Source organism: Lonchura striata, chromosome 5 (genome assembly GCF_046129695.1).
Source record: "Lonchura striata isolate bLonStr1 chromosome 5, bLonStr1.mat, whole genome shotgun sequence".
In the NCBI taxonomy this organism is placed as follows: Eukaryota; Metazoa; Chordata; class Aves; order Passeriformes; family Estrildidae; genus Lonchura; species Lonchura striata.
In genome coordinates, this window is record NC_134607.1 from 24,010,542 (window position 1) to 24,018,333 (window position 7,792).

The following is a 7,792-nucleotide window of genomic DNA, read 5'->3' on the forward strand; positions in this document are numbered from 1 at the left end:
CGTCTGTGCCTCTGTGTCATCGCTGGCCATGCCTGCACCAATTCAATAGCTGCCATTGTCCCGGGAAAGGTCACCCGGGCCAGGCATGCAGACTGCAGCGAGTGGAGGCTGCTGCTGGAACAACTGAGCGTGGGGAAGGGAAGCGGGGGCAGAGGGCAGAGGGGGGTGAGGGGAAAGAAGGGGCAAGGACGTCGGAGAAGGTCTGGGCTGCCTCCTGCTTGGAGGAGCTTTTGTGTCCGTACGCAGCGATTTCCACAGGGTTAAGCTTGCATTTGTGTGGGCAGCACCTGGACCCTTGTTGGGAAATATCTAACGCCATAAAGCTCAGGGCTTTCCTTGGCAATCTGCTTTTCCCATAGCTGGCTGTGATTTTCTCTTCTTCCCATCCTGAACTCGGCGCTTACAGGGCTTTAATGGCTTTAGCACCGCACCTAGAGCCGACATCACCTAATCTCCTCTTACACATCTCAGTCCCCAGACAAGTGCTGTGATTTACTCTGTCTGACCTCCTGCTGTGCCACACAGTGAAGGAATGTCCTCTGCGCAGGATCCCATCACCTTTATCACCTTTATCATTCCAATGAAGTGCTACGTTCATGGAGCCAAGGATTTTTACACCTGTTGAGCAAGACCTTCGCTCCCTGGCCTGTTAGCTTTGGGTCATTTGTGCTTTTTTCTGAAGCTTCACAAAGAAAGTGGGGCTGGAGCCATTCTGGCAGTCATTTCCTTTCCCCTCATCCCAGCTCTCTGGAAAACACACTGGAATTTCAGTAACAAATATTCCTCCAATTTCACGTTCAGATGTCTGGGTTGTGAGTCCCACCCTGGTTTCTGAAACACAGGCTCCACCAGTCCAGAATGGGTGTCTGTCTCACCAATTCCTGCGAGGATATCCATGAAACCACTCACAAAGTCAAAGCAATTGCCAGCATTTTTTCCTAATCTATTCATAGTTCTGTAGGGTTTTAGTCAATGCTCTGGAAGCATATGCCATTGGGTGATCATCTTGCATTTGAACAGCTGCTAATCTCTGCAAATTTGCATTCACCGGGTTTTTTTAGCCTCCTCGTTAATCTCAAGGCATTTGGTTTTGGGGTTTCTGTAACAAGTATTTTTTAATTTTCGAAAGCAGTTCTCATTATCAGAGGGATCACCCTGGGACAACCATTCTCCAGGGAAAATAGAATGGAGATAAATTAGAGATGCATTTAATTTTCATTCACTTAACATGCCCAGGATGAGCTGGAGGGTGGGCAGGGCAGCAGGCAGGGAGAAAGAAGAGTGAGAGCAGTTTGCCCCTGGGTACCTCTTGAGAGAGCCTGGCTCATTATGTTATGAGACATCCTCATTTAGGAAAGATCACAGACCTGGGTTTTGCCCCAGACCCTGTGGAACCTCACTGTGCCCCTGGGTATGCCTGCAAATCTCCACAAGGCTCCTCTCCTTCGGGATCCTTCTTCACAAAGTATAGCCTCCCAAAAGACTCCATACCCTTCTTCTGCAAGCCAAGGGAATAAAGAATAAGGAGGGAAGCAGAGCCGCTCTTCCAAAGTCAGCCTGCAGAAGGAGGTCCACCAAAGCGTGCTGCCAGCAGAGACCCAGGGAGTGCAGAGCTCTCTGCTTGCACAGAGCTGGTAAAGCCTCCAGAGCCCGACTGCCCCTGGCTGAATCTGCTTGAACCTGCCCCTGTGCTCTGCCAGGCTTCTCTACATTGGCACCGTCTCCTGCTCAACGAAAAAAGAAGGGGACTTTCCCAGGCATTCTCCTGTAACGGTACCAAATGAGGCAGCTCTGAGAGCAGACTCTTCTCAGAGTTTCCCTCTGCCTTCCCCGGGCCTGACTCTGCAAGGAGTCCTGGTGGCTGCAGCTACTGGGGTCAGAGCCGCTCTCTTTGGATGACATCTTCTTCAGGCTCCACTTATGATTTCTGATCAATTTGATTCCAAATCAGTGTATCAGCCACGGGCATTCCTCAGCTCTCAAGTCCTTCAGACAGGTGTTTCTTTGAGACATTTCAGTTACCAAGAAAAGGGTCAATTGCAACATCCAATATGGGAAAACGAGTGGAAATATTTGCACTTTCTTTGACTTTGGATCTACACATATTTTGTCCCCCAACCCTGTGCTGACCCTTTAATTTTGGTTGATTTATGACCACTTAATTGGAGGTTTGCCTACCTAAAATCCCAAAGGCGCTGTCAGAAAAGGGCAAAAATTATGCAAAATTAAGTATTTTCTTAAATGTATTAATAATCCTGGGATCCTGTTGCCAAAATGAAGGGATTTAGAGTAATATGAAATGTCTTAGTGTATCTGAGACACATGAAGGGGGCTCGCAGATCTGCCATGGAAGTTACTGGAGCTCAAGACCGTCTGGAGTAGCAGCTGGAGGCCGGGCAGGATGCACTACTGCATCTAAAATGGAACTGGAAACCAATATTTGGGCAACTGCATCAAACCACAGCTGAGTGAGTTGTGAGTGTATCCCCAACTCGAGAGAAATAACCTCAGAATGAAGACATATCTGAGAACTGAATAATGTGTACTACCAAGCCTTGCAAGCACCCTGTCTTCCCTGCCAAATCAAATCCGGTTCTTGCACTAACACTGAATTGAGCTGCTTGTCAGATCTGCTACAAAATAATTTCATCCCCGCTCAGGCTGGCCATCTGTTCACTCTTCAGATTCACATGATTTTATGCCACCACTCTGTAACCTGATGATCAATAGCTTCACCATTTCTGGCAGCTGGTGTGCTGCGTAAAATCTTTCCCAAGCGCTCTTCTTACAGGGATGGGTGGAAGGGGCCTTGAGATTTCATGATGATGTTGACCAGCAATTTTTCCTACCTGTGCTAGAATGGAGCATGGGTCTTTTTCATGTCTGCCTCTCCCTCATGCGGTGTCAGAGACTATTTCATCTCTTCTGCCTGCCTTGAGGACCTCACTGCTACAGGGGCATCCAACCACCCGCTGCTGTGCTTCTGTCGGGGTTAATTGCTTTAGGTGTAAGCACCCTGTGGCTCCTGCAGGGCTGGTAAGCGCCTGAGCTTTACTCGGCCTCAGGTACCTGTTGCTGATGATGCTGCCCTGGGCGGTGGCACTGCCTGTGGCTGGGGCCAGCAGGCATTGTCTGTTCTGCCACCTGAGCGTGTGCCGGGAGCAGCGCGGAGCCGCGGCGCTCCCGAGGCACAGCAAAAGGCTCTCGGTTACCTGCGGGGTCCTTGGTGTGTTGGACGAGGCTTGCAAAGCCCAGAAGGGCTGCGGTGAACACTTGGTGAGCACAGGGGTTCAGATATGGCAGGGAATGTGTCCCTGAGGGTGTCTGGAGTGCTGCGGGGCCGGGAGCCCCCATCACATCCTCACACGGATGGGAGTAGGGAAGGAGAGGCCCCCTGGGGAACAACGGAGCATTGAGCTGCTGCCCTATCTCTCCAGGGGGAGGGAAGCGGAAAGGTGATAACAGCCCTCTCAGATGAGGAATTCCTTCTCACTTTCCCCTTTTTGTTTGCCTTTCATCAGAGATAATGTGGGCCTTGGGCGGCTTACCTGGATGCTGAGCTGCAGCAGAAGGGGCAGCCACAGCCACCCCTGGACCTGTCCCCCGGGTACCCCTAGACCCACGGCTGCCACTGTCTCTGGTGGGTTCCCACAGCAGCAGTCCAGCCATGGCGCCTCTCCTTCCCCACCAGCTGACCCCTGTCCTCGGGTCTGCTCACATGACATCCCATTGATTTACATCAGTAGCTGTTACCTGAGGAGCAATTCGGAAAAAGGGAGCAAGATAATGGGCAGTAAAGCCGAGGCTGATAAAGGTGGCAAAATATTTGGGTAGCATTTCACAGCACAAGCACTAACTTCCTGAGAGGGAGCAGGAAGCACCAGAATGCCTGCCCATGCCGTCCCCAGCCTGGGCTGTGCAGGCTTTGACCTTAATTCTCAGAGGCCCTGAGTCTATCCTGCCCCCACAGATGGGATGGGTTTGAACTGAGCAGAGCTCTGGGAAGAGAGGCACAAAGAAGCAGCACTACCAAACTCCAAGTCCCTTCTGTGACTGTGTGAACAATCTCCAGAAGGAGAGGCTGATTTCCAGCTGCCTTTTCTAAACCCAACCACTCTGACTGCTTAATCCAATCCCCTTGTCCTCTGCATGACACAGCCCAGAAAATCTTGCTTGCCAAGCCTTTTCCCCAGCCCATGTTTTTGTAGCTGTGGTGCCTCCAGTGACCGATCCTTGCAATGTGGCACAGTGAGGTACAAGAATATGATGGGATCGCTGCGAAGTAGGAAGAAGATGGGAGATTTGCAAGCAATCAGACCCAGTGTCTTTTTTCTGCAGAGAGGCTCAGCTCACAGTGCTTGGGAACCCCAGAGCAAGACTGGACTTGCCTCCTCAGCAGATGTGACTGACAAAGTTTGTCTGGAGATTTGGGCTGTGGTGGTGCCCCAGCTCCACACCTTCCTGCCTACACCCCCTTGACAAGAGCTGGGACATCGGTCATTGAGCCTGGCAGCTAAAGAGGGATACCCTGTCAACCCGAGGTGGGCACAGACACCCAGGCCAGGGTCTACACATTGGTGTGAAAAGAAAATGAGAGGGGAAAAAGAAACAAAGAGAAAAGCCTGGGTAATGGAGAAAGACCAAAGCATGAAGCTGATGTTTTACCCTTGGCCTGGGCTCAAATCTTTGGAGCAGGAGAGGGATCCTTACTCTGACCAGAGAAAGCTCTGGGAATGTCTCTTTGGTGCTGGAAAAGATCACAATTTTAATGCAGTCCTTTTAGGAAGGGACTTCTTAAGCACATCTTCCAGTGAGATGGCTTGGAGATTTCTCTGTCCCCTGGGATCTCCAGTCCTTGTCACTCACTGATGGCAATGCCCAGTCCCCTGTGGTGCTGTAGATGGGACGCATATGCTGGGATGCCCAGGGATGGCCTTCTGGTCCCTCAGCTGCCCTGGCCTCTGATTCATTCCTGCTGTTTGCTGCCAGTCCTTGCCAAAGGGAAGGCTGAGGAGAACATGGGAAGAGAGGGTGACTCATCCTTAAAGCCCAGGTGGCTGTCCTAGCTGAGGGACACCTGAAGGCTTCCGGCACCACAGGAAAGCAGTAGGAAAGGCAAACATTCCCAGAGAAGCCATGCAAAACAGCGAGAACAGGGTTTCCCTGCTGCATTGTGTGCCTGCGCATCTGGGAATCTCATCAAGCCCACGCGGCAGAGTGAGCTCAGAGCCAGGGTGGGAAGGCAAATCCAGAGCCTTTGTCTGCCCTCAGGCCCTGTCCAGCCATTGCTCTGGGTCCCTGTTGTGCTGCCAGGGATGGTAACTACTGAGTGGCATCCCCACTCATGCTGGGATGGGGAGGTAGGATGGTTCCCAGTAACTACATTCCTGAAGGTGCAGGCATTCCTTCACCAGGATCTGTCACCTCCCTGCCACAGCCACCGCTGTGCCAGCACCTCCAGAGACCAAATGCTCAGGGGAAGAGGGGAGGACGCATGATTTGGGAGAACAGAAAAAAGTGAGGAGGAACAAGAAGGTATGGATGAGGGCAGTGGAGATGGTGGGGCAGTCGAGGGACGTTGGAGCCAGCCAGGGTTAGCTTGGGGCTAGGTTTGGGAGAAGTAGATGAGATGGATGTGGAACCACTGCTAATGAATACTGTATTCGACCTGGCAATTGAGATAGATCGTACACAAGATTAGAGGTCATGGAAAGTGTATTACAAGCTCTGCATTGCTTTTATTCACTGGAGACTTTTGGAAAAACAAGCAGGAAGGCAGCACAATGGGCTCCCCAGCTACGGACATCTCAGCACACATTTGAAAGACAATGGAGAAAACTATTAACTCCAAGAGTCCTCTATCCTGTCTCCAGTAAGATGCATTCCTTGTTTGGCCTGGATAGGAACTAGGGATCAAACAGACAAAGCCAAATTAAAAAAAAAAAAATCTGGTAGAAATTTCTTCAGGGGAAAAAGGGGGTTGGGTAGAGGGGAAGAATGACGCAGCTGCCAGGATTAAGCACAGCCTGAGTAAGGGCCTTCAGCAGATGTTGACTGACAAAGGAAAGCAGGTTTTCACATGGCCTGGTGCTGTGGGATCTCTCTATCCTGGATTTGGAATCCTTTGTTTTGGTCTGGCTACTGGTGCCCAGCATCCCCAGCCAGGCCTGCAGAGCAACCCCATCCAGCCCCAGAGCTGTTCACAGCAGCTGCTCAGGGCAGGGAGCAGCAAGGAGGGTCCTGGGGACCCTCACCTTCTCTTCTTGCTCTGGCACTTGGCCTTGACTGGAAGGACAAGGTCAGAAGCATCCCTGCTTGAGGTCTCCACAAAGGTCTCTCCAGAAGGGAAATCTGCATCCTGTCACCTGTCTTAATTAGAGACATTATCTAGTGAAATTGCTCTTCCATCAGTATTCCTCTGTCTGATAACAGATGGTGGCTTCCTTTCCCGGGAACCAGGAAAGCTGTGCATCTCTCAAGTTCTGCCACGTTCTTGCTCATGACCACAGCCCCCTCTCTTTGGATAACCACCAGCATTTCACAGGGCTCTACTGCAGATTTTAAGGATCAAACAGTCCCATTTGTCCTTTGGGTGACCAAAGGGACCCTAAGGGGCTGCACCAACTTCCCTGCCTGAGGTGACCTGAATCCTTTTCTGCTAGACAGAGGCAGGCCAAGAAGCATGGGCACAGCCCCTCAGGATTCCTGATCCTTGTGCTGGCAGGGCTTCCCCCACCTCCCTGGGAAACTCCTGCTGGGGTTCACTTGAGCAATGGCAAACTCTTGCTCGATGGGCAGCAGAACTGGACAGGCTATCATGCTTGAAGGGTTCAGCATGATGTTCAGGCTTCTTCTGCTGCTGCAGCACAAGTCTGTTTGCTCTTCCAAACCCCTAAAACCCATTACATTGTCTCTTTGACTTCTCACAGATCTGCAGTCTCATGACCCTGACATTATACCACCCCCTGCTCAGTCTTGACACATGTTTATCCTGTTTGTTCAGGCTTAGAAGGTTTCATTTGCTGCTTCTCATGTTGAAATGAAAAAAAAAAGGGGCAGGGAAAAACCTGTGCTGTAGTCAGAAGAAGACCAGGAAAAGTGATGGAGCTGGGGAGAGGTCTAGGGCAACCTCTCCTGCTGCAAGCGACCCTCTCACCTCTGCTCCCCATGGAGGTACTGTCACATCTTGGCTCTGGAGGAGAGGGGATATCCTTAACATAATTTCTTAAGGTATTTTGGCCAAGCATCCTGTCCCCTCTTCCTCTCCCTGAGTTCCTGTCATCTGCAATGGCCAGTGACCTCAGCTTGCACAACAGGTTGTTGAATTCAGAGGTATGAGACCATGAAACCTCCCCATGGTTCCTTCGGGCCTGTGGGCTACTTGGTTCATTTCCAAAGTCTAGAAATAACCTGTTATTTCAAAAGATCCATCTCAACCTTGAAAGTAGCCTCCTCAAGAGCGCTGTTTTTGTTGTTTTGACTCACATCCCCCCTTCCTGCCCAGCCTGGAAGGTCTCAGACCCTAATTTAACCATGGGTTGGTGGGGTGCTCTGAGGTTGCAAAGCACTGGAGAGTCTCTCGTTGAACAGATCCTCCCTGGAGAAAAACAAAGGTTTTGCCATTCCCTACCTTCCAGCTTTCCCTCACATACCTCAGCAATCCATTTCCATTGCCCTCTATCCCTCAAGCTTGCTTTTGGGGGTACCTCTGTCCCAGGAGGTACTCTGAGCACCTACTCAATTCCCAGCATGGTCGCTGGAAGGGAAGTCTTCCCTGACCCAAAAAGACCCC